Raw genomic sequence first — 27,852 nt, forward strand, 5'->3', positions numbered from 1 at the left:
AATCATCAGGGAAATACAAATCAAAATCATAATGAGATAACACCTCACACCTGTCAGATTGGCTGTCATCAAAAAGACAACAAATGACAAGGTTTGGTGAGGATGTAGAGAAAAGCGAACCCTGTGTACTCTTGGTGGGAATGTAAATTGGTGCAGCCACTATGGAAAATGGTATGGAGATTCCTCAAAAAATTAAAAGTAGAACTGCTATATAAGTCAGCGACTTTACTTTTGAATATTTATCTGAAGAAGACTAAAGTGCTCATTCAAAAGATACATGCACCCCTCTGTTCATTGCAGGGTTATTTACAACAGCCAAGTATGGAATCAACCTAAGTGCCAATTAATACATGTATGAATAATGAAGATATGATATGCATATACAATGGAATATTATCCAGTCATAAAAATAATGGAATCTTGCCATTTGTAACAACATGGGTGGACCTACAGGATTATGCTAAGTGAAATAGGTCAGACAGAGAAAGACAAATACTGTATGATTTCACTTACATGTGAAATCCAAAAACAAAGCAAACCGACAAACATAGCAAAACAGAAATGGACTCATACATCACAAAGAGTAAACAGATTGTTGCCAAAGGGGAGGAAGCTGGAGAGCAGGGCAAAAGAGACAGAGGAGATTAAGCGGTACAAACTTCTAGTTATAAGTCACAGGGATGTAATGTACAGAATAAGAAATATGGGCAATAATATTGTAGTAACTTCATATGGTGACAGTAACCAGACTCATCGTGATCTTTGTTACATAATGTATAAAAGTATTGAGTCACTATGGCGTACACTTGAAACTAATAACTGGGGTGCATATATATTTTTGAATTAGTATTTTCTTTCCAATATATGCCCAAGTCCATTGCTGAGTCATATGGTATGGTATCTAAAAAATGTTACCTTAGCTTATGAATTGTTTTAATTTGTTTTATGTAGTATGAATGTATATATAATTAATAGACAATAGGGAAATGATATAGCTTATAGCATCATTTTACCTGTGATGAAGCCCAAGGTCACCAGGTGAGCCCCTTTGTGAAGGAGTGTAAGCCTGGCTTCCTGTCTATACTTTACAGTCATATTTATTCTTAGTCTCTGCTTTACTGAGTACACACAAACATTGAAAAATCACAATGATTTTTCAGTCATTTCTATTTCTTTACACTTAACCATGTTCTATCTGCTTGAATTTCACCCCCCGCCTTCACTCCTAGTAATTCTACTCACCTTTTCTGAGAAGAGCTGGAAATACCTTCCCATGAAGCCCCTTTGTCCTAAAAGGACATCATTTCTATGTCGCTTATCAGACTCTGCTTTGTCTTCTGTTGTCAACATAGCAGTTACCTTCTTACCCTTTTCTACACTTACTAGGATTTTGTTTCTTTCCTTTTAATTTAGATCAAGGTACTAAAAAGATAATCTTGATTTTATATGCTGTACTTATAATCCCTATTATCATACTTTCCCTTCTAAGCATCCCTGAATTAGATACTTCTTGGGTTGGGAACTAAAACTAGAAGATATACTAAAACTAGAAGATATATATTAGTATATCTGTAAATTGTCAATACAGGGAGCAAACATTTTATTATTTACTTTTTATTTTCCACTACAACACTAGTGTGTCAAGTATTGACTTACAATGAAAATTTAATAATAAACTAGTATTTTGGGGCAAGTTGCCAAAGCATTGGATATTTAATTCTTTAAAAGTTTATAGATCATTTCTTTTATTCACTTCCTATACTCAGAAGGTGAAGCCATATATATTTACTAATGGCTAAGAATATGGACGCTTTAACTTGACTACATGATTAAACCTCAGCTGCACTACGTGCAAGCTGTGTGACACTGGGCAAGTCATTTGACAGCTATGGGCCTAAATTTCTTCACCTATAAAAAGGGGATGATAATAATACTAACTATCCTTTAAAGGTGTTGTGAGTGAACTGAAATAATACAAATGTATAAAGCAAAGAGTAGGGCTGTAGTAAATATATGTTGTAATTGTTAGCTTTTATGATTAATTTGTGAAAAAAAATTTAAGATGGCACAGAAAAGCATCTTTGACCAAGGTGAAAAGTTTTTAGCTGTTGGTAGAGAAATAATTGAGATGATATATCAAATACTTGAAAGCTTTTCTAAAATTTTGATTTCCAAAGAGCAAGCATGCAAAGTCTATTTTGTGACATTACAAAGTGCCATAGAGAAAAGACCAGGGAAGCTGAGGGCGGGAGATGAGAAGTAGGGGAGCAAACACATCAATGCAGGCATAGGGTTTCCTAACCAATGCTGTTTTGGAAATCCCCAGAGGTGGGACGATCATGATAGTGTTCCCAGACAAATCACATCCATGTAGCTTTGGGAGAGAAATTTTTAACAGGGTGTCAGTTGTCTCTGTATCAAACTATGGAGTACAGAAAATATATTTTATATCCTGATAGTGATGCTAATCGGAGGGAATAGGAAAGAGTTTACGTTTTACAGGCTCACTGTTGGACGGCAAAAGGCATTGGAAAAAAGCTTAAATTCTTTCTGGCCAGTATTTCAAGAAGCTTTGATGGTATTTAGATGGTAGCCTCATTTTAAAGAGAACTGGTTTCTCACAGAACCTGGGAGCATCAAGCAGCTGGCATAGCTAGTTATCTGAATTTGATCTAAATTGACATCAGGGAGCTGGGAATGCCCAAGGCAGTGCTGCGTTCCTCCTTTTTGTGCACTGTTTTGACAATAGTGAGAATGTCTGTCTGCTCCTCCTTCTCTGACAGTGTTGGCTCTGATTTTATGCAAAAAATGAAAGTATTTGGAAACTTAACCTTCTTAATTCTGCTATGCGGGCATTTCTTCTAGAAGAACTATTCTACAGTAAGATTGTATGTAGCTATACAATATATATCCCTATATAATTTTAAAATATGTAACTGGAAAGTTTGGTAGAAGTAGCCTTGCTTCAGGGCATCATTCTCAGGAAGAGAGGTTATCTTGTAAAACCTTATTGGGAAAGACTTAAAAAAAATGTAAGTCAGACTTTTATGTCCAAATATAAATGTTAATTTTCTGAGTATATCTTTTTAAAAAACTCGCAGTGTGGGTATATAAGCAGGGCCAGATGTCTTATTCCTAATTATTCATGCTCTTTAATAAATAACAACACATACGGTCAAAATAAAGCCCAGATGGCTGACACATGGCACAAATCATTGTATGCACTATATGGTCATTCCTTAGTTTCCTGAATACTAACAGATAATACACATCATCTTCTTTTTTAATTACAATATATTTGATTTAAAATGTTATGTCAATTTCTTTTTTTAACCATTAAATATTTTATATAGCATAATAAAAAAGAATAACTTAACTGGTAAGAATAACAAAAATAATACACCCTCTGAAAATAAGTAAAATATAAAATGCATAAATTGGTTAAAAAACAGTGTAACTATATAAATACGTCCTCACAATTTGTTACATCTTATTGATTCTTCAATAAAGGCATCACACCATTCTAGGTGATGGGATAAACAAGACATTATAGACTTTACATTGTACCATGGAGAGAAATGGTTATTAATAATACAGTTGAAGAACTATATTATTTAATTGTACAGTTGCATTATTTAATTATAATTATCATAAATTCTTTGATGGAGAGGAAATCAGAATCAGTTCTAAAAGGCTTTGGCATTCCAAGAATGATGTCAAATGACCCCCTTCATGGTGGATTATGTGCTTATTTACTATGAGATATATTTCTTCTCGAGATTCCTTGTTTGTGTATCAATTGTAGATTTTTGGTTTGCAGTTATTCTGAAGTTTTGATATGAGTCTATATGTATATGAGATTGTTTTAAGTTGTTGTTCTCTTAATTGCAAGTTCATCTCCAGTGTCCTGCATTTGTACCCACCTCTTCTCATGATTTCTGATTCTGGTGGTATATTTGTTCATGGATGATTTCGTATCTTTACTGTATATATACCTTTACTGGTGAGCCTTGTCATTTATGGAATTTTTGTTTCCTGTTGCTGTCTTTTCTTTTCTGCCTAGAGAAGTTCCTTGAGTATTTTTTTGTAAAGCAGGTTTCGTGTTGCTGAATTCTCTCAACTTTTGCTTATCTGTGAAGGTTTTGATTTCTCCTTCAAATCTGAATGAGAGCCTTGCTGGGTAAAGTAATTTTGGTTGGAGTTTTTTTTCCTTTCATCACGTTAATTATATCATGCCACTCCCTTCTGGCCTGCAGAGTTTCTTTTGAAACATCTGCTGATAACCTTATTGGGGTTCCCTTGTATGTTATTTGTTTCTTTTCCCTAGCTGCTTTCAGTATTTACTCTTTGTCTTTAATTTTGGTCAGTTTGATTACTATGTGTCTCAGTGTATTCCTCCTTGGGTTTATTTTATATGGTACTCGTTGTGCTTCCTGGATTTGAGTGAGTGATTCCTTTCCCATGTTAGGGAAGTTTTTGGCTATTATCTCTTGGAATATTTTTTCTGTCCCCTTCTCTCTCTCTTCTCCTTCTGGCACCCCTATAATACAGATGTTGTTGTGTTTAACGTTGACCCAGAGTTCTCTGAGACTCTCTTCATTTGTTTTCAATCTTTTTTCTCTTTTCTGTTCTGCATCCATAATTTCCACTAATCTGTCCTCCACCTCGCTTATTCATTCTTCTGCCTCCTGTATTCTGCTGTTAGCTGCTTCTAGTGAATTCAGCATCGACAATCTAAAGTCTTTTTCCTGGAGGCTAAGAATCTCCTCGTTGCTTAGCCGATTTTTCTGGGGTTTTTCTTTTCTCCCTCATCTGAGTTATAGTTCTCTGTCTCTTCATTTTTATAGGTTTTTGGTTTGGTGACCTTTTTACAAATAATAGGGTTGTAGCCTCTCTTACTTCTGGTGTCTGCCCCCCTTGTGGCTGAAGTCAGTATGGGTGCTTGCTGTAGGCTTCCTGTTGGGAGGGGCTGATGCCTGCCCACTGGTAGGTGGAGCTGATTCTATTCCCTCTTTTGGGTGGGGCTTAGTCTCTGGATGGGATTAGAGGCATCTGTGTGCCTGAGGGGCCTATAGATAGCCTGTTTACTGATGGGCAGGGCTGTGATCCCACCTGGATTGTTGTTTGCCCTGGGGCTTCTCAGCACTGATTTTCCCAAAATGGCCACCTCCAGAGAAAGGCAGTTGCTGAATATTCCCGAGAGCTTTGCCTTCAATGTCCCTCCCTCACAACAAACCACATTCACCCTTGTTTTCCCAGGATGTCCTCCAAGAACTGCAGTCAGGTTTGACCCAGATTCCTATGGAGACCTCGCTCTGCCCTGGGACCCAGTCCATGTGAAAGTCTCTGTGCACCTCTTAGGAATGGGGTCTCCATTTCCCCCAGTCCCGTGGAGCTCCTGCACACAAGCCCCACTGGCCTTCAATGCCAGATGCTCCAGGGGCTCTTTCTTCCAGGGCCAGATCCCCGCATGTGAGGGTTTGATGTGGGGCTCAGAACTCTCACTCCTGTAGGTGAGTCTCTGTGAACCAGTTAGTTTTCAGTCTGTGGAGCTTCCCACCTGGGAGGTATGGGGTTGGTTATATCGCAAAATTGCCCCTCCTACCTCTTGATGTGGCCTCTTCTTTTTCTTCCATAGAAGGGTATCTTTTTTAAGGTTTCCAGTCCATTTGGGTGGGGATTAATCAGCTTTTAGTTGTGAATTTTGTTGTTTTTAGGAGAGAAGTTGAGCTCCCATCCTTCTATCTATTTCTAATGTATAGAAAGTGACCCAGTCTCTCTCTGTCTCTCTCTCTCTCACACACACACATACACACGCATATTTTTTATATTGTCTTCCATCATGATCTATCCCAAGAGACTGGATATAGTCCCTGTGCTATACCGTAGGACCTTATTGCTTATCCGTTCTAAATGTAATCATTTGCATGTACTAACCACAAACTCCCAGTCTATCCCACTCACTCCCCTTCACCCCAGATCATCTTTTTATCTATTTTCAATCAAATAACAAGCAATTACAATATTTTCTGCGAAAATAGCACTGTTCTCATGACTAGGTAGGTTATAAAAACACACTGTCAGATAGTCCATAGCATCATTTGCTTTTATTTCAATTATCCTCAGGCTCTAGGCTCCTGTAGGAAATTCAGCCTTCTTGGCATTTTCTTTCAGGAGTACTCCAAAACTAGAACAAAGTTTGCCCTGGTGGTTGTTTGACCAATTGGCTTTCTAGCTTGAGTCTCATGCATCATGGTGGATATTATGGATTGTTAAGGAGTGGATGACAAGGTACATTTTAAAAAAGAGATAATATGGAATAAATGGCTAAGTGATTTCACCAGAACCAGACAGCTTGTTAGTGTTAAATGGAGTCTTAAACTATAGGCTGCTAAGTTGTGATCTGGTATTCTTTCTAGTGTAACTGATTTGCAGAAAGATATTGCATTAAAAGTACCAGCATGCTTAAAGACTTAAACATAAGACATGACACCATGTCCAAAATTCCTAGGAAAAAACATAGGCAGGGAGTTCCTGTCGTGGCTCAGTGGTTAACGAATCCGATTAGGAGCCATGAGGTTGCAGATTCGATCCCTGGCATTGTTCAGTGGGCTAAGGATCCGGCGTTGCCATGAGCTGTGGTGTAGGTTGCAGATGTGGCTTGGATCCCACATTGCTGTTGCTCTGGCGTAGGCTGGTGGCTACAGCTCTGATTCGACGCCTAGCCTGGGAACCTCCATGTGCCGTGGAGCAGCCCAAGAAATGGCAAAAAGACAAAAAAAAAAAAAAAAAGAAGAGCATAGGCAAAACATTCTCTGACAAATCACACAAATGTTTTACAGGTCAGTTTCAAGGCAATAGAAATCAAAACAAAAATAAACAGATGGGACCAAAGCAAACATACAAGATTTTGCACGGCACAGGAAACCATAAGCAAAAATCAAAAGATAGCCTATAGAATGGGGGAAAATATTTGCAAATGATGCAACCAACAAGAGCCTAATCTCCAAAATATACAAATAACTCATATAACTCAACAGCAAAAAAACAAACAACCTAATCAAAAAAAGGGCGGAAGACCTAAATAGACATTTCTCCAAAGAAGACATACACATGGCCAGTAGACACTTGAATAGAAGCTCAGCATTACTAATTATTAGAGAAATGCAATTCAAAACTACAATAAAATATTACCTCACATCAGTCAGAATGGCCATCATTAGTAAATCTACAAATAGAAAAATGCTGAAAAGGTTGTGGAGAAAGAATCTTCCTGCACTGTTGGTGTGAATGTAAATTAGCACAACCCCAATGGGAAACAGTATGGAGGCTCCTCAGAAAACTAACTGTATAACTGTGATCCAGCAATTCCACTCCTGGGCATATATCTGAACAAAACTATAATTTAAAAAGATACAAGCACTACTATGTTTAAAGATGCACTATTCATAACAGCCAAGATAAGGAAACAACCTAAATGTCCATTGATAGATGAATAGATACAGAAGATATGACACATATATACAATCAAATACTACTCAGCCTTAACAATGAACAAAATAATGCTATTTGCAGCAACCTGGATGCAACTAGAGATTATCAAACTAAGGGAAGTAAATCAGAAACAGAAAAACAAATTCCATTTATCACCTTTATGTAGAATCTAAAAAGTGGCGCAAATGAACCTATCTACAGAACAGAAATAGACTCACAGACCTAGAGAACAGACTTGTGTTTGCCAAGAAGAAGAAGGGAGGGACCGGGATGGGTTGGGAGTTTGGGGTTAGTAGATGCAAACTATTACATTTAGAAGGGATAAATAACCCCTACAGTACAGCACAGGGAACTAATCTAATCTCCTGGGATAGACCATGATGAAAAAGAATATTAAAAAAGAAAAAAATATATATTTGTATGTATAATTGAGTCACTTTGCTGTACAGCAGAAATTGGCACAATGCTGTAAATCAAATTTTAATTTTTTAAAAATTAAAAAAATAAAAGTGTCGTCATGGGAATGAGGGTACGATATTGTGCATTTGTTTCTGCCATTGACTAAGGATGGGGTGAAGGAAGAAGCACAAAACATTATCAGTAAACTATTGACTAAAAAATTAAGCATAGTATGAGAGTTGTGAGTTAAATTTTATTTGGAGCAAAATGAGGACTTAAGCATGGGAGGCAGCCTCTCAAGCAACCCTGAGAAAACTGCTCTGAGGAGGCAAGGAGGGACCTAGGATACATAGGAGTTTTTCAACAAAGGGCATGTAGTTGGAACAAAAGATTACTGTTAATAACAGAAAACTAGATAATATCTCAAGGAATTCAGCCCTTTTCTATATATGGGAAGTTGAAAGGTCTTGGTTCCCTGAAATCATTCCTTTGATATGCACCTCAGCCATCTGGGGCCAGTATCCTTTGTTTTCACAACCTGAGTTTTCCTCAGGGCTCACCATTGGGAGTGGCTGCAGCCTGCTGGCTGCTAGTTGGCTGGTTTCCTTCCTGAGTTCCCTCAGGGCTTACTGCTCACCCTTGGAGGTGGCTGCCATCCCTGATAACTATGACATCCTTTGTTTACCAATAGGGCAGGCAATATTTTATTTCGCAGTACCTGTTTCATTTATTTGTTCTAGAATGTTAATGATGGTGTAGAAAGTAAGAAAATGGGATCTGGCTCCACAGAGGATCATTGGAGGCTCTGACTTGTCTAGGATTACCTAGACTTTCTCAAAGTACAGAACTCTGTAGTCACAGAGTCCTGAATTTACAGGGCCAGTGTGGAAAATAAAGATATGCTAAGTGGTTGGCCTTGGACAACCACAGCGCATTGTGCATTGGACGTAAAAACAGAAATGTTATTCATCAGATACTAAGTGGTGAGCTATTACCGGTATGAAGAGAAATACATTTGGTGTGAACTGTGCAGATGTGAAGCCCTAGGAGAACCACAGCTTGACTTGCCTTCCAAGAACCTGCTAGTCATGGTGAAGCCTGGACTTCAGTGGAATTCCCTGAAGATGTCTTACTTCATGGTGATTCTCTGTAGTTGATGGTATTAGGAAAAAGAGCAGAACCAGGGGTGGCAGCAGAGCTGTGAGTCAGGAAGAGGCCTATGGGAAAACCAGATATGCCTGTTCCCAACTTCCAATAAATTGTATCCTTCTTATTGAAATGTAGTTATGTTGTCTTTCCAGCAGTACTGGACATACTGTAATACCCTTTGTTACATTGGTTGATTTTCAGTATTTATACTGCTGCTATCTGCCCATTAGTTAATGATAATTAACATTAGCCTTAATAAGGAAGAAGAGGGCATGGTTCTTTCTAGTAAAGTTAAGAGTCAGCCTTAAAGGTAAAAGGAGGTGCAGGTATGTTACTAAAAACCAGTATGCATCCTGAGCCCTGTGTGGGTGGATGCTATTGTTGCCAGGCAACCAGCCTCATCAGATCTTACATTCAGGTGAGCTTTATATGAGGTCATTTCAACATCAACCAAAATGCCTTTCCCACTACCTCCTCTAGCCCCTGGTTGAAATGAACCACTCTAAACAAAGGGGCCAGGATGATGGCCTCATGAGCAACACTGGGAGAACTCTGCTGGAATCTTCTTTTAGAAAAATGAATTTTACAAAAAATTTTACAGAATATTGACCTGCCTGCTCTAGGCAGGACTTTGGGAATAGGATTATGAATATTAATAATAAAGATTATAAATATTTTTGTCTATGGAATTTTAACAAGGGAATGGGCTCAAGTTTATACATGTAAGATGCTCATATATTTTCTTGTTTAAAAGATTGAAAAATTCATTTCCAAGTATATATATATGTATGTATTTATGCATCTGTAAAATAATGATTGAGTTCATATGGGAGGTAAAAAAAATATGGAGGAGGGAGCTAGAATGTATAGGAGTTTTGCAACAAAGGGCATATAGTTGGAACAAAAGATTACTGTTAATAACAGAAAACTAGATAATATCTCAAGGCATTTAGCACTTTTCTATGTATGGGAAGTTGCACAAGTCTGGGCTCACTGAAATTATTCCTTTCTGGAATATCCATCTGGGGCCAATATGCTTTGTTTTCACAGCCTGAGTTTTCCTCCAGGCTCACCATTGGGAGTGGCTGCAGCCTTACTTCCAACCAGTCAATTTGGAGTTCTTGTTGTGGCTCCACAGTAACAAATCTGACTAGTATCCCTGAGGACGTGGGTTTGATCCCTGGCCTCACTCCTTGGGTTGGGGATCCCATGTTGCTGTGAGCTGTGGTGCAGGTGACAGATGCAGTTCAGATCCCGCATTGCTGTGGCTGTGGTGTAGGCCAGCAGCTGCAGCTCTGATTCAACACCTAGCCTGGGAACTTTCATATGCTGCGGGTGTGGCCCTAAAAAAGAAAAATGAAAAAGAAAGACAAAACCAGTCAAATAATGAAATCTTAACACTGGGAGAGACCACAGAATTATTCTGGTAGAGGAGTTCTCAAACAGTGTCCTTTCTCCATCACCACTGAGAGGTACTTACAAAGCAGAGAAGAGGGGCCATGAACTTTTATAGAGATTCCGAAATGGAAGATCACAGGCCTAATGCCGCTCATATTTTATTTTATTTTATTTTTTCTTTTTATGGCCACATCCATGGCATATAGAAGTTCCTGGGCTAGGGGTCAAATCGGAGCTGCAGGTAAGGCCTGCTCCACAGCTATGACAACACAGGATCCAAGCCACATCTGTGACCTATGCTGCAGCTTGCAGCAACACTAGATTCTTAACCCACTGAGCAAGGCCAGGGATCAAACCCACATCCTCACAGACACTATGTTTTTTATTAACCCACTGAGCCACAACAGGAACTCCTCAACTCCCATTTTAGAAATGAGGCAGGTTGTGTCTCAGAGAGGCTAAAATGTATTCAGACACACAGCTAGTTGGTGCCAATCCCAGAGTAGATCTGCTGAATCATTGTGTGTGTGAGTGTGTGTGTGTGTGTGTGTGTGTGTGTGTGTGTTGTTCTGTTTTTGGTTATTGGGGGTTTTGCCTACATTATATTGCTCCTCAATCTATTAGAAAGTATAAGTGCCATGCTGAGTAAGGAGGACTCAGGGAGCATGATTGAGGAAGCATCTGCCTTTGCCTTTCCCTCCACTGCCCATAAACCCCGATGGAGAGGTGAGACTCAGAATGCCTGTATCCCTCCCAACATAAATTTCTTTTGAATTTCCATTCTCTCCCTTTTCAGTCCTCCTGGCCTCTTTTAAAGGCTGGATGTAGGATGTCAGCTGTAGGTCAGAAATGTTGCACCTCTGCAAGTTCTGCAAGACAGTCTTAACAGCTCCAGGCTGTGGGATATTTGCCTTCTGTTGTTGTCTTTGACCTTCTTAGGACCTCTGGTGACATAGGAGGAAGAGCTCTATGATCACCTTGGTATACCAGGTGGGGCTGCCTGGCTGGTGCTCTCCTAGTTACTCTGCAAATGCTAAAGCCTATAAGCCTTGACTTTAAGTCAGTTTCAGTGGAGGAGAATGACAAATTATTTTAGTCAGGGCAATTTGCTTCTAAGGAAGTGGACTCCATAAAGGCAGGGACCACTCTGCCATGTTGATATTATTGCCTTTCTGGAACACAGTAGGTACTCAATGAGTGAATGAGTGAACAGAAACCACTTAAAATTAGCTTGAGTGAAAAAGAGATTTATCAGAAGGATACCAAATAATTTCAATGAAATAACATGTGGAAAAGTAATGGCTGGCTTCATGCAGATTGTTTCCATTTCTAATTAGATAATAATATGGCAAAAAATTTTAATACCTAGGAGTTCCTGTTGTGGCTCAGTGGTTAACGAATCCAACTAGAAACCATGAGGTTGTGGGTTCGATTCCTGGCCTGGCTCAGTGGGTTGGGGATCCGGCATTGCTGTGAGCTGTGGTGTAGGTCGCAGACACGGCTTGGATCCCGTGTTGCTATGACTCTGGCGTAGGCTGGTGGCTACAGCTCCGATTGGACCCCTAGCCTGGGAACCTCCGTATGCCATGGGAGCAGCCCAAGAAATGGCAAAAAGACAAAAAAATTTTTTTAATACCTAAAAGAGAATAAGAAATGAATATTCTTGCATGACAATTTCTAAATGTTCTCAACTAAATCCAGTGTTTTTAACTTTTCTAGGACTATATTACTTGAGCTTTACCAAATCTATTTCTTTTCATTTCATTATGTCCAGTTTTAGCCTTAACTGATTTGTTCTATTGAATGTGTGGCTGTGTATTCCTTAATATCTTTATAAAATTAAAATCTATCCCTTTTTGTTTTTAAAAATAAAACATTGAATCATATGAACTCTATTCATATTATTATTTTATGAGAGTAAAATCAATTTAGTAGCCACTGCTGCTCAGTCAGTGGAAGAAACAAGTTATGGAAATGTTTATCTTAATGTTACTTTCTCTAAAATTCTTTTTTTCTAAGACAGAATTAATATTCTTTTACTTTCCTGTAGGTGGTTGTTACAGCTGCCTTAAAATACTCCCTGTCAATTGTGAATAGAAATTCAAATTCTTAAATTTGATAATGGTGTGATTTTTGTGTTCCTTTACTTGTATTTATAGACTGATGGTCCTATTATTTTTATGTCAACTCTGAATATTCATCTGTAGATTGTTGAAACATTATGAAATTTGCTCAATTCTCTTCTAAAATGATCTGTTATTAATGTGGTATTGCCATTAAGTATCATCTGCAAGCAGTATTTCAAAGTTTTGTCAATGTAAAATATAGTGTAGGAGATTTATTTTGTAATTATTCTGCATAGATTCTATGTAAAATCTCTTCCTTTCCCCCTACATGAAATTACTGCTAAGTGGATCTGGAGGTGAGTTATAGGAGTAGGGGAAAGATGGACATTTAACCACATGCCATGTGGTTTTCCAAAGTTTGTAACTCAAAGCTGTATTCAAAGCAAATGCAATGCCCCATGGTCAATGCTTTATACACTGTGTTGTTCGTAAACTTGCCAGCCAAAGACAATGCCATCTCAAACTAGCACTTACGTAAAAGTGCCAGAGGAGAATAATTCCAGTGGGAATTAATTTGAATACACTCAGAATGGCCAAAAGTTAAGAGTCTCAGAAAAAATGTACATATGCTTGCATTTTGCAAATGATATATTTGTAGACATTCAACAGGCAACAGTTAACATTTTAAATTAATAAATGTATTAATAAATGTTTTTGAAATTAAATCTGCATACCTATAAGTATCCAATTATAAGTACACAGTTGGATGAATGACCACACAGTGAACAAATCTATGGAATTGTCATCCAGCTGGAAAAACAGAACATTATCAAGTCTCCCAGAAACCAGGGTGCCATGCGCCAGCCACCCCTCCCCTCACCAAAGGTAATTGATATCCTTGGTTTAGATTAGGTTTTGTCTGCTTTTTTTTCTGTAACCTTTATGTATTCTTCATTGGAGTGTTTTTGTTTGTTTGTTTGTTTTGTCTTTTTTGTCTTTTCTAGGGCCGCTCTCCAGGCATATGGAGGTTCCCAGGCTAGGGGTCCAATTGGAGCTGTAGCCGCTGGCCTACACCACAGCCACAGCAATGCAGGATCCGAGCCGCGTCTGCAACCTACACCACAGCTCACAGCAAGACCAGATCCTTAACCCACTGAGCAAGGGCAGGGACCGAACCCACAACCTCATGGTTCCTAGTCGGATTCGTTAACCACTGCGCCACGACGGGAACTCCTGGAGTGTTGTTTTTTTTTTTATAAGCTATTTCATCATAGTCAGAAGCAGAACTCGGTTAAGTTGTAATTTTCTCTCTTTAGAATGGAGGGAGGGAAGGAAGGAAGGATAGGCTGCAAGAAAAAAATTCCTGCTTCTCATTCTTTCCTTACCTTATGCCATATGGAACCAGACTTTAAGAACCGTACTTTGTCTTTTCGTGATATGCCTGGCAAAGCTATAGAAAACCTCTCATTTTGGTTCTTTACACATTCATTGTCTAATTTTTATTTTGTCGGGTTTTAATGATAAAATGGAAACAACAAGAAATGTCGAAGGGAAAAGAGTGTTTTTAAAGGACTCACCTACCTTATTTGCTTTTGGGCTTAGGTGGTCAGTGGGAACCGTGGAGGAGATTGGGGACACTGGGGTATACAGCAATCAGCAAGGCCAGCCCCACAGCAGTTGTGTCAGGAAATCTTTGATCCTGACAGTCGAAGAAAGCAGTGTGTCAAAAAAGAAAGGAAAGAAAAACGGAAGGAGGGGAGGGAGGGAAAGGAAGGAAGGAGGGGAAGGAAGGAAGGAGTAAGGAAGGAAAGGAGCAAGGAAGAGAAAGAAAAGAAAAAAGTGCTGTGTGGGAAACCAAGCCAACCTTTCCTTGTTCATCTTTTTCGAGGGAGACACAAGTAGACCTTAGGGGATTGGGTAGAAAACTGATGATCCTTGATCCTTCTGAGACCTTTTCTGCAAACCCTTTGAAATCAACTCTAACCTCCTGGTTAGAATTCAAGTTAGGGTTCCTGCTTTGCAAAGCAAATTTGCAGTTTAAAGTGGCAGAAGTGGAGTTCCCATTGTGGCTCAGTGGTTAAGGAATCCGACTAGGAACCATGAGGTTGCGGGTTCCATTCCTGGCCTTACTCATTGTGTTAAGGATCCCACGTTGTTGCGGCTCTGGTGTACGCCAGCAGCTAGAGCTCCGATTAGACCCCTAGCCTGGGAACCTCCATATGCTGCGGGAAGCGGCCCTAGAAAAGGCAAAAAGACAAATAAGTAAATAAATAAAGTGGCAGAAGTAAAAATTCTTGCCATGACCACACTGATCTGAGGGTGAAGATAAGTGTACAGATTTGCCATCCCCAAAAACACTGTAGAATTATTTTAAGATTAAGGTTTATAATTTCCTACTTTTTAGGGCCAATGTCTAGTCATAATTCTTAGCCTTATTTTGGATATAAGACGCCTTTGAAAACTTCATTAAAGCTGTAGGCCCGGGAATTCCCCTCTGGCTCAGGGGATTAAGGATCCGAGGTCACTACTGTGGTTCAGGTTCGATGCCTAGCTTGGGAACTTCTGCATGCCGTAAGAGCAGCCAAAAAAAAAAAATTTTTTTTTAATTAAAAAAAAAAAGGCTGTAGGCCTTCTTCTCAAAAAGCTCTACAGAGATGCCTACAATTAAGCTACTTGTTTAGTCAGTTTACAGACCCCCTAATGCATGAAACCCTTGGGGTCCCTGAGCCTAATTCTGCAGTCTATAATTCCGAGTTCACCAATGGAAACAATCTGGAAGTGATGCACTTATGTCCCTCATTATATTCTCTAGGGAAGGAGACTGCTCAGCCTTCATCATTTTCCTCTTCCTCACTGTCGTCCTTCTTCCTTACGACATAAATGTTTTTATTTTCCTTTATTTGCAAACCCAAATCCTCCTGCTTCAAGTTAGGTTTTTTGTTTTTTTGTTTGTTTTGGTTAAAGAGAAATATATTTCTTTTGAAAAACTAACACCTTTCTAGCAAGAAGCAAAAGAAACAACCTTGTTTCTATACTTGAAGATAGTAATTAAGTCAATCCTCAGTTATTTTTTCATATGGAACTTAAATACTGGGCATCATTAACCCTTTTTGCGTGAAACTCTTCATAGCTTCAGTTATTAATATTTTGTTGTTTTGATGACTCATTGTACAAGTCAGGATAGGCTAGATTATTCTACAGTAATCCCAAACCTCAGTAGCTTGATATAACAATAGTTTATTTCTTACCCTTCTTACATATCCATGATAGATAGGCAAGGAGGCTCTGCTCATCGTAGACAACCCAGGACCCAGGGTGGCTGATGTTCCATCTCAATATAGGCTTCCAGGTACCCTAACAGGGAAAAGGAATGCTGTAAATCAGGCAGAGCATCTTAAAACCTTCACCCAGAAGTGACATGTATTACTCTTGCTCAAACCCACCAGTCAGAGTATATCACATGGGAGGGCAGTCCTACCATGTATCCAGAGAGAGAGAATCTAGAAATTTGGTAGACACGTTAATCATGATTTCACTCTTTTCTAGACTTCCCTCCAATTTCTCTGACTTTTTTTGAGGTTTGGTTGCCATTAAGCAAGAGAGAAGGGCTTACATCATATTTTTTGGTGGTTAAAATACTCCAGGTTACCTGTATTACATAATGTACCTGAATTTAAAATAAATAGATACACTTTGACATCAAATGACCTCAAAAGAAATAAAACACAAGAAGAAATTTTTGTAAAAGAAATTGAACATATTTAGGAGTTTGAGATTAACACATACACACTACTGTGTACAAAATAAATAAACAACAAGGACCTACTGTATAGTCCAGGGAACGATATTCAGTCTTTCGTAATAAGCTATAAGGGAAAAGAATCTGAAAAAGAATATATGTGTGTGAAACTGAATCATTTTGCTTCATACCTGAAATGAACACATTTTAAATTAACTATATTTCAATTAAAAAGTGCTTTAAAAAGTTGATCATACTACTAAATCACTCTACTATTGTTACTTCACTCTAGATCATCGAAAGTCTAGCCCTTGTAATAATATTCGCATTACAAGTTATATAGGAACTGCCTCTCTCTCCTTACCTTTAAAATTCTTAGTCAAGACCAATTTTTATAGCAAAAATGAACTAAGGATGAATCTGATATTCAGATTACATTCTAGTTTGTCTGTCAACTCTAGGCTAGGTGCAATATGGAAACTGACAAAGGAGCAGTTGCTGTGTTGCTCCATTTTTTTATTTAGCACAACTGACTCCTGTTGTCCCACTGGGAGTGACATGCTGAGTGACGAGAAACTTGGCAAATCTCCTTGGTTATTTTCCTTGAACAGTTTACTTTAGGGCATCCTTAATGGTTGGCACCTTCCTTTCAGCCTGACCATTTGCTTAAGGGTGATGAAGAGTGATGATGACAGAAACTTCACAGATTTCTTAAACACATGCAGAATAAATGCAGATCTATTGTCAGGAGTAATGATGTCTGGAAATCTGGACATTGAAAAGACCTAGTCCAGCGCTATTTTTGTGAAGCAGAGGTATTTTGAGAAGGTAGTGGCAACAAGGACAACATTCTTATTCTTGTAAAATAAATAGGACTTCTGACCAAGTCTTGACCATTTTCCATGAAAAGGAAAGGTATCATTGGTGGAGTATAGGGAGTGGTCTGGTATTGGCTACAGTCTTCTAAATATCACAATTAATTATAGGCTTCAGATATAAGTAGTGTATAAATCTTCATTCAAGAATTTCTGGGTGGGTTCCCATAGTGGCTCAATGGGCTAAGATCCCTGGCCTTGCTCAGTGGGTTAAGGATCCAGCTTTGCCAAGAGCTGTGGTGTAGGTCACAGATGAGGCTTGGATCTGGAGTGGCTGTGGCTGTGGCTGTGGCTGTGGCTGGCAGCTGTAGCTCCAATTCGACCTCAACCCCTAGCCTGGGAACCTCCATACGTGGGTACAGACCCAAAAGGACCAAAAAAAAAAAAAGGAGATATTCAAACTAGGTGTAATTAGATTAAATATCATGAACCTAGCTTTTTTTGAAAAAAAATTTATACTCTGGTTACTAGAGCTGACTTGCTCCTGTTTAAAGTATCTGGTGGGATTAGTGCCTGGTGGAGGTGGGGAGAGTCAAACGTGAGTAAGAAAGTAATCCTTCTATAACTTGCTACTAGTCTTTATTTTCCATATATGTTGAAAGTATTTCTAGTCAGAGTTCTTTTTTATTTTTTTCTGTTAAAAAGTTATACTCAGTCTCCAGTAACTTACTTTTTTTTTTTCTTTTAGAGCTGCACCCATGGCATAAGGAATTTCTTAGGCTAGGGGTCGAATCGGAGCTATAGCTGTCAGCCTAGGCTATAGACACAGCAACGGTGGGAGCCAAGCCACATCTGTGACCTACATAGCACATGGCAACCCCAGATTCTTAACCCACTGAGTGAGGTCTGGGATCTAACCCGAATCCTCCTGGACTCTAGTCAGATTTGTTTCTGCTGCGCCACAAAGGGAACTCCCTCCAGTAACTTTTTAATTAGTTCGTGAAATATTAGCATTTTAACTAGACTAGGATGGCTAGTCAGCAGTCTTCAGTGTCAGTTGTAGGTAGGTATTAGTGTGATAATACGGCAGCGGTTTACAATCTTAATTTTAAAGCATGTTGGAAGACAAGTTTTATGAATTGTGTTGAGAGATTTATATGACCTGTCAAAACAATTCATAAAATTCCTATTTTGAAGGGGAAATTAAAAGTCAAGGTGATGGAAAGGTTATATTTATGCACTTGGGGGAGATGAAAGACATAGATAGGATGCCTTTGAAAGTTAATGAGAAGCTACTTGTCAGGCAGGCTGTTCAGGAGCGATGTCAGCGAGTGAAATGGTCTGTTGCCTTTGGGAAAATAATTCAGTGTCTGAAAACGATGAAAAGCATCTTGGCTTAAGAGCTGGGTTAGCCATGGTGCATCTCTCTGACTTGCCCCTACTCCCTCCCTTCCTATTTCCAGCACAAAATCAGCTTGTGCATATGGAGAATGTTATCCAAACTTGGCTTTCATTCATGTATGTTCTTGGTATTATTTTTTTTTTTTACATTTTTTATTTCCCCAATACATTATTTTTTTTCTACTGTACAGCATGGTGACCCACTTACACATACATGTATACATTCTTTTTTCTCACATTATCATGCTCCATCATGTGACCAGACATAGTTCCCAGTGCCACACAGCAGGATCTCATTGCTAATCCATTCCAAAGGCAATAGTCTGCAGCTGTTAACCCCAAGCTCCCAGTCCATCCCACTCCCTCCCTGTCCCCCTTCAGGACAGCAGACAGAAAACCAAATGAGAAAACATGAAAGCAATGTAAGAGACCTATGGGATAATATAAAGCAGGCCAATCTACACATAATAGGAATCCCAGAAGGAGAAGAAAAAGAAAAGGGGATTGAAAATATATTAGTATTATTTTAAATAATGAAATTGACACTAGACACTTCAGTAAACAGGCTTATTTACTTTAGGTTTGTATTGACCTATTCTTTGTAGTTTAACTGGCTATCTCGAACAAAGTCTGCTTAATTTGAGGGAATACAGAAATAAAAAGAATATGGAATTCCTTTTTGTGAAGGAAAAAAAAAGTCTTTCCTTTTTCTTTTTGGTTTTCTTATTTCCCTGCTGTCTAGCCTGCCTCTGGCAAGGACACTTATGTCATATCTCTAGTTCTTACATATACATTTTAAACTATTTTAATGTGGAATAAAAGCAAGTTAGAGTTTCTTAACCTTTTTTCTTAAATACAAAAGTAGGATCTGTACTGTAAGTAAATGATCTTGAACACAGAGTAGCTCTATCTGGAAGCTTGGCTACTTGGTGATAGGTGCGGGGCTACTGTGTGCTATATACCACCTTAAAATTAAGAAAAAGAACACCCTCTCTATGCCGCTAGAGAAAGGCCGCAGTTCAAGCTGAACTGCTTGACGCTTTATATTCTTGAGGCTTTTGAAACCATCTTTCTTTTGAATGATGCATTTTGTAGCTGTTGTCACTTGTGCATTTGGAAAAGGGAAAAGGAAACAAGTAATATGATTTGAAGGAGCGAAGAGGGATGTGAGTCTTATGATGATCCTTAGGATTTACAGAAGCCTTTAAAGCTATTTGTGCTGCTTTTGGAGCTTTGTGCCCTGTGTCAGTTAATATTTCATCTTTACTCCATTTTTATGTTCCAAGATAGAGGACATGTTTTAAAAATCATTCTTTTGACCTCCTTTCCCGTCCACGTTCAACTCTGCCAGCTTCTGGCCAACCTATTAACTTCTTGATTTAATCTTCACAGTCCTTTCACTTGGTTAAGCAACACAAAAGGAAAGCTTCTCTGCCAAGGCAGAAACATAGCACATCTTTTAAAATGGCAGTACAGATTCATCTGCATGACACATGGAGGAATTTCCATTTAGCCTCTGATGAGTATAAGTATTAATATTAAGATCAGTTCACAGTTGACTGATATTATGACTTGTTTTTTAAAAGTTATATTTTACTTAGTAGTGGAGGACCTTAGTCTGGAAAAAAGCATCTCTTTGTATATAATATGAAATTTGATATACTCCTATAAAGTACTGTTTCATTCCTTTTCAATACATCAAGACATCCTAGAAGTGAAATCAAGATTTCTGAATGTCTACGGCAAAGAAACATTGGAATATAATCAAAACATTTCCTAAAGAAAATAAATCACCTTCTTTTATATTGTTCAGACAAAAATAGCTCAAGTGCTAGTAGTAGCTAAGGTGTTGTCATGAAAATGAAGATTGCTTGGGTCAAGAGATGCTGGATAAATGACACTAAATTAATGTCGTCTCAAGTTCATGGGAGTTTGCACTGAAGAGATTTTGCTATATATTCTGTAATGTTCAAAACTATTCCTTTGATCAGTTCACTGAAGAATTGTCCAGGGTTTTTGGTTTGTTTTGTTTGTTATTTTTACCACCTGCCTAAGCAGCATGAACTAAAGAGGAAATAGTGCCTTCTATAAGTGGGAGTGCAGAATGCATCTTATTAGCAAGCATCAGTGTCTTATTAGCAAGCATCCACCAGTAGGAATGGAAAATGTCATGATTGGTGGCAGAGGACAATTAAGATAATGTATTTTCTACTATTATTCTTTATTATGTGGAGAAAAAAAGAACCTGCAATTTCTAGTATGTGGTTCCTAAAGTGATATAAACATAAAATCCACCAGGGATACTTATATAAAATGGAAATTTCAAATCTTGCCTCCAGAAGCATTGACTCAGTTCACCTAAGTGGGTCCTGGAAATGTCATGATTTTTCCCAAGCAGCCCAGGTGATTGTGACACACCATGGCTCAGAAAACCATGCCTTTTGGAGCCTCTGCCCTAGACATTCCTCTCCTCAATTGTACCCCTCTCTCAAAAATCCCATTTTCTCTTGTATGGTTCTTGCCTGTCAAGGATGGAATAGGAAAATCATTTCTTCTGAAGGAACTGTTTTTTTTTGTTGTTGTTGATGTTGTTTTTGATAACTGAGAGCACGAACAAATTCCTTTCCTTGGTATGCCCTGTACTTTCTGTCACCCATTCCAGAACTGTCAGTCACAAGAGCCATGCCAAAGCACTTTTCCTACCATCCCTGTATAGAGGCTTTCTGTGATCAGCATACTATCTAAAACATCATACCTATATGCAGCTGACATCTTGGTGAAAACCACAGATATTTGCCATTTATGATTTAAATGTAACTTCCCTTGAATGCATCTAATGATTCCTATTCTCTGCTATATGCTACATCTAATTATGCATGTTAGCTTCAATGTCATCTGTGTTAATCATACCCCAAATCTCATAAAGTGGACCCTTCCGTTAACATTAGAATGACTCATTAAAGGAGGTCCATGGCCTCAGAGTCATGAAAATAACTGTTAGCAAAGCCTTTGTTTCTCTCATAAGCTACCAGTGGCAGGCATGTGCTGTCCTCTCTTCCTGATGCTGTTGGGAGACATGACACTGTAGCCCTGATTTAGCAGAGACGGGAGGTTTAGAATCAAGATCTTCTGGCTTATATAGTGATGAAAGCATTATTATAGGCAGTTAACAAAACCTGTAAAAGTACAAAGAAGGATGTAAAATGAGTCTCTCAGGATAGAGTTTGTGATAATGTAAATTGTTTAGAAAATTGAAAAGAAAATCAAAATTTTACTTCATCTGTTCACTTAAAAAATAAGGAATACCCTTTTGCTCTTTTAACTTTCGGAAGTCTTATATGTGTATTCCTAACTGTTTCATGTGCTTTATTTGCTGGATGGTTCAGGGTTAGTAGATGCTTTAGGGAATTTTTATCTTCACCTCACTGCTTTGCCAGCCAATCAAACCTGCCCATGAATTCACTTTAATCCTTTTCTTTTTGTGTTTTGTTTTTTAGGTAAGTACTTTCGGTTTTCCTCTTCCTTTCATGCTGAAAGAAAATGCACCTGCCTGATGTAGAACAAATGGCTTATAAACCCAAAAACCAAAAGGTAAAAAAAATAGTATCAACAGTAAAGAATGACCTGCTGCTGGTAAGAATGTTCAGTGGAGTTCAAACACTCCTGTCTTCTCTAAGGCAGGGGACTGATGGTGTAGGAAGACTGGGGGTGGGAGTGTTGCTATGAGAGTAAGGAGAAGATTGCAAGGAATGTTCATGAAATATGTATTTACACCTGCTTATTGGGTGGATGAACAGCTGATGGTTCTGAGCCAGCTTGCCATTTCCCAGATTGGAAATTAGTCACCTAAATGCAGCTTTTAAACATTTTCTGAAAATCCCAAATGGAAACAGATGTGGGAAATACTGAGGAGTTTTTTGCCTGTCTGTTTTTGAAATGGAGGTGAAAATAGAAGACATATTTTAATATTTGATTTTCATTTGTATAGGTATGAAGCTACTTAAACCCTTCAGTAACATATAATCGTGTGTGTGTATATATATATATGTATATATGTGTGTATATGTATGTGTACATACATATATGTATATATTATGTATGTGTGTACACACACACACACACACACACACACACACATGTATGTATATACACACACTTCATCCAGAAAAATCCTTACACTTTTGATAATAAATATGTATCATCTGGATGATGGGAAATTCCAACTTTAACATAATTTATTTCACATATTGCAGGAATCTTCTTTTCCTATTTTTACATGTGTGTCCCCCATGCATATGAAATAACATGTAAAATGCAGTTGAATATTAGTGCTTCCAGGTTTGGCTGATACCTACAATCATTCTTTATGGAGCTATGTAATTTCAAGATTTAAAGGTGTATGGGTAAATATGTTCATATAAGAGTACCTCTTGCAATGATAACATGTTTTGTTGAAATTCTCTATCTGGTATAAGTGAATAAATACATCAGTAGAAAGACACTAACATTTAATATGAACAATATGTAAAGGTTCAAGTTTCAGAGACTTGTTGCCAGTGATTTATTTTCTCTCCCCATTACTATGCTTACATCATTGAGTTTTCTGCTCTCCTAAAATATCATCTCTCTGGCTCTCCTTCACTTAGTTTTTGTTGGTGTTGAATTCTAAACACATGTCCTGTACAAAACTTTTTCAAGTACTCTAGTACATACAACAACCCTAACCCTAACTCTAACCTCATCTCTAATCCTACCCTTATCTCTGCCCTAAAATCGTTCTTCAGGAGAATCCCTTTATCTTTGCTAGTGCTGCTATAACGGAGGATCACAGGCTGGTGGCTTAAACAGTAGAACTTTATTGCCTCATTGTTGTGGAGGTTAGAAGTCTGAGATCAAGTGTCAGCTGGGTTGATTTCTTCTGTGACCTCTGTCATGTGTAGATGGCTGTGTTCTCCCTGTGTCTTTCCTCCTTTTGTCTCCTAATCTCATATTTTTAAAGGGCACCCATCGTATTAGAGAGGGCTTGCTGTAAAGACTTAATTTTACCTTATTACCTCCTTAAAGACACTGTCTCAAATATAGTCGCATTCTGAGAGAGAAGGAAGGTGATTTCAGCTTATGCATTAGGGATGGAACACAATTCAGCCCATAACCATCCATACCACAGTGTCTTGATTATTTTTCTAATCATTCCATGTCAAGTAGTTCTTTCCCAGTTAGAACACACATCTTAAAGATAAGGACTGGGTATATTTTAATTTTCATTTACATTACCTAGAGGACCAGGCACATAATATTAAATAATATGTATATTTATTTTTGGAAATATTGAAAAGAATAGGGTTAGAGGACTGAGGGAGAGTCCTTTTGTCAATTCTTGCTGACTTCCGCTCCCTCATCTTGACAGAAGGAAACCTGTACCATAGGTCTCAGGGTCAGGCGGTGGTCAGATGCAGTGTCTACCTCATTTCTGAGAGCCCCGTCAGCATTCCGGTCAGCAGAGGCAATCTGGTGGAAGCAAATGCTGATCTCTGCAAACAGGTGAAAGTTTAAGGGCATTGAACCCAGGCACATACCACAGAAGGCAATTGGGCTTGTGGAAAATAATTACCTATTTACAAGTCTTCAGAACTAGAGTCTTCAGAACTTGAAAGGTAAGACTGTGAATGCTTTAATGGCCCCAATGTAGTAAATGGAATGAAATCATGTTTCAGGTTCTGAACCTGATTAGCTCTTTCCTAGTAATTCTAAGCCTATACCCTTTAATATACATGTAAAATGATTACCTCCTTCAATTTCCAATGTTAAAAAAGTGGATTCAGCTTGTATGTTTCCTGCAGTTTTTGTTATATTCCATTTTCTGCAGTTTTTAGGGCCAGTATTCAGAAGAGTTTTCAGTGCATTCATTAAAAAAAAGTCATCCAAAATTCAAATTATGCAAATGCTCATTTAGTGTAGTTATAAACATGGCTGTATATTTCACAGAAAATCCTAAGAAAATACAAAACCCTCCAAACTTCAGCGTAACCATGTAACTTTCTTTCACCAGATGTGTGTCCTTGGGTGAGTTACTAATCCCTAAATGGTTCTGGGGTTCTCTATCTCTAAAGAGGGAATCGAATAGCCCGTCAATTAAGTTGTTATTAGCATTAAATTAAGATATGCAAAGCAGTTAGCCCAGTCCTTGCAAAATAATTGAGTTCAACAAAAGTTCCTTTCTTGTATTCCTCCTTCAGTTTGAATTTTGCTCAGTGAATTGAGCATCTACATAGAAAAGAGACACACATTTGATTGATTTGATTGAGTCGCTCATTTTCTCATTTCAGTGATGTTTAGTTATTAGGATTTACTGTATCCTGGTTTCATGCTTGATGCTGGATAAATAATGATAAGAAGAAACAGAGTCCTAACTTTCATGGAGAGATGAGCATTAACTAAAAAGTCTAAAAATATATGTAAAACTAAAGTAATAATAGGTGCTGTGCAATGCTAGGAGATTTTGTTGCAGAGATACCTGTCTTTCTTTGAGGCCATGTGGAGGACATTAGGAAATATTTCTCTGCATGTGTATGTTGTGTATTTCTCTCTCTCTCCGAGTGTGTGTGTGTGTGTGTGTGTGTGTGTGTGTGTATTCCAATAGGCATAGTGGTGGTAGTAGTGCTGATGGTGGTGGTGATGGAAAGGAGAAGCAGGAGGATGAAGTGAATAAAAGATGGATATCCAGGGAGCAACATGTGCAAAGTCCAGGCAGAATGGAGAGCACAGTTTTCCAGAAGAAGACCAGTGAGTCTGGGTTGCATTGAGCTAAAAGGAAGATGGTAGCTTGAGAGGAGGGTAGGGACCAACTGAGGCAGAGCCTTGTAGACTACATTAAGGCGTTTGTCCTCTCTCCTAAGAACAATGGGAAGCCAATAAAAGGCATTAGTGGAAGGGAAGGTGAGATCCATAACATATTCAAATTTGTATTTTGAAAATATTTGTTTTGTTCTTCACTGCTTTTGCAAGAAGATAGATATACTAAGATGTATATTTACAGCAAACACACGGAAGTCTCCCGCCTTATAGGTGTGTTTTAATTGCATTAATTTTGTGCATGATCCCTGAAAGACCTGAGATTGTCTAAGGTCCCAAAAACACATTCTATTTTCTGAATTAGTGACACTTGAAAAAGAATGTTGCTTTAAACTTCCAAATACAGCCACTACTTTGACCCAATTAACAGAAAAATTTTCTAGCAGAGTCTCTGCTAATTTCACTGAGAAGCTGCATGGTCTAGCAATGGGAAATTCAAACAATAGAATGGTTGTCTTTATTCCCTTGGAGCAGCATTTTTGTCAGAGATGAACCCTTGGCCACCTGGTTTTAGTAGAAAGCTTTATGACCATGTGATTCAGTAAGGGGACAACCACCCCTCTTGATCCTGGAAAATCCTGTGAACCAGCTTGGCACCAGTCATAGATTTTAATAATGAGAAATTTTTGCTTTATTTCACAGGTAAGGAATCTTGGAGATGCTATGTTTATGAATTTAACCTCATTTTCCATTTCTTCTTAAAGTTTTCTATGGTAACCATCTGAAACAATAGATTAATGTAGTCAAGAAAAGATTCACATCAAGTGTAGGAAATTGGAGGATTCCCACATAATACATGTTTTTACAACAAAGCTCATGTTTTAATATGATGTAAATGTGTCTTCATTATATCATTTCATCTGAGTCCTTCCCTCCCACCCCAAATTTAAATAATACAAAACTTTATCCAATTCCTAAGAAGAGGCCTCCACGTTAATCTTGAACTATGGTAATGGACAAGTAATAAATTTAATTAAATTTAATGACGAACCAAGAGACTTTAGTCATTATAACTTCTTAATTAAATGTAAAGCACATAGGAGTATGGGGTACCAGTGTCTCTAAGTATGAAGTTTAAATGAGTACTTAGTGATGAAAGGAAAACATATTTGCATATTGCTTACAATTGCCTTAAGAAAGTGATTTTCTCTGATTTATTCATTATGCTTCCTTTGTTTTTGTTTTTAACTTTTTAAAACTTCTATCTCTTTAACAAAACTTTATAATGTTATGTTGCAAATGTTACTTTTTTTTAATTCCTTAAAGTTTTATTGAAGTATAGTTGATTACATTGTGATTATTTCTGCTGTACAACAAAGTGATTCAGTTATACATATATACACATCCATTCTCTTTCAGATTTTGTTCCCAGACAGAACATTGGGTAGAGTTCTCTGTGCTATAAGGCAGATCCCCATTGGCCAATCATTCCATATACCTCAGTGTGCATATGCCAATCTCAAACCCCCAGTCCATTCCCCCCCACCCCAACACATAAGCCTAGTCCCTTTGGTAACTGTAAGTTTGTTTTCAAAGTCCATGAGTATGTTTCTGTTGTGCAAATAAGTTCATTTGTATCCTGTTTTAGATTCCACAAACAAGTGATATCATATAATGTTTGTCTTTCACTAAATGACTAATTTAGTATGATCATCTCTATGTCCATCGAAGTTGTTGCAAATGACATTATTTTATTCTCTTTATGAAAGCATAATATTCCACTGTATATATGTAGCACATCTGCTTTATCCATTCCTTTGTCACTGGATGTTTAGGTTGTTTCCATGTCTTGGCTATTGTGAATAGTGTTGCTGCAGTGAACATTGGGGTGCATATATATTTTTGAATTTTGGTTTTCTTCAGATAGATGCCCAGGAGGGGGATTGCTGGATCATATGCTAGTTCTATATTTAGTTTTTTGAGAAACCGCCATACTGTCTTCCATAGTGGTTGTATCAATTTACATTCCCACCAACAGTGTAAGAGGGTTCCTTTTTATCCATACCCACTCCAGAATTTGTCATTTGTAGACTTTTTGATGAAGACCATCTGGCTAGTGTAAGATGATATCTCATTGTAGTTCTTATTTGCATTTCTCTAATAATGATGTTGAACATCTTTTCAAGTGTTTTTTGGTCATCTCTATGACTTTAGAGAAAAGTCTATTTAGATCTTCTGTCCATTTTTTTTTTTTGGTCTTTTTGCCTTTTCTAGGGCTGCTCCTGTGGCATATGGAGGTTTCCAGGCTAGGGGTCGAATCAGATCTGTCACCGCTGGCCCACACCAGAGACACAACAACACGGGATCCAAGCTGCATCTGTGACCTACACCACAGCTCATGGCAATGCCAAATCCTTAACCCACTGAGCAAGGCCAGGGATCGAACCCACAATCTCATGGTTTCTAGTCAGATTCGTTAACCACTGAGCCACGACGGGAACTCCTTCTGTCCATTTTTTGATTGGGTTTTTTGACTTTTTGATATTAAGGTGCAGAAGGTGATTTATATTTTGGAGATTAAACTTTTGTCAGTGGCTTC

The 27,852-nt window shown here is 38.1% G+C and overlaps 1 protein-coding gene across 4 annotated transcripts in view; it reads left to right on the plus strand.

Moving 5' to 3' along the window:
* Window positions 1–27,852, plus strand: part of PDE4D (phosphodiesterase 4D) — a 1,473,810-nt gene that overhangs the window by 998,763 nt on the left and 447,195 nt on the right. The gene's annotated exons all lie outside the window — the stretch shown is intronic.

The sequence above is a fragment of the Phacochoerus africanus genome, chromosome 1 (assembly GCF_016906955.1).
Source record: "Phacochoerus africanus isolate WHEZ1 chromosome 1, ROS_Pafr_v1, whole genome shotgun sequence".
NCBI lineage: Eukaryota > Metazoa > Chordata > Mammalia > Artiodactyla > Suidae > Phacochoerus > Phacochoerus africanus.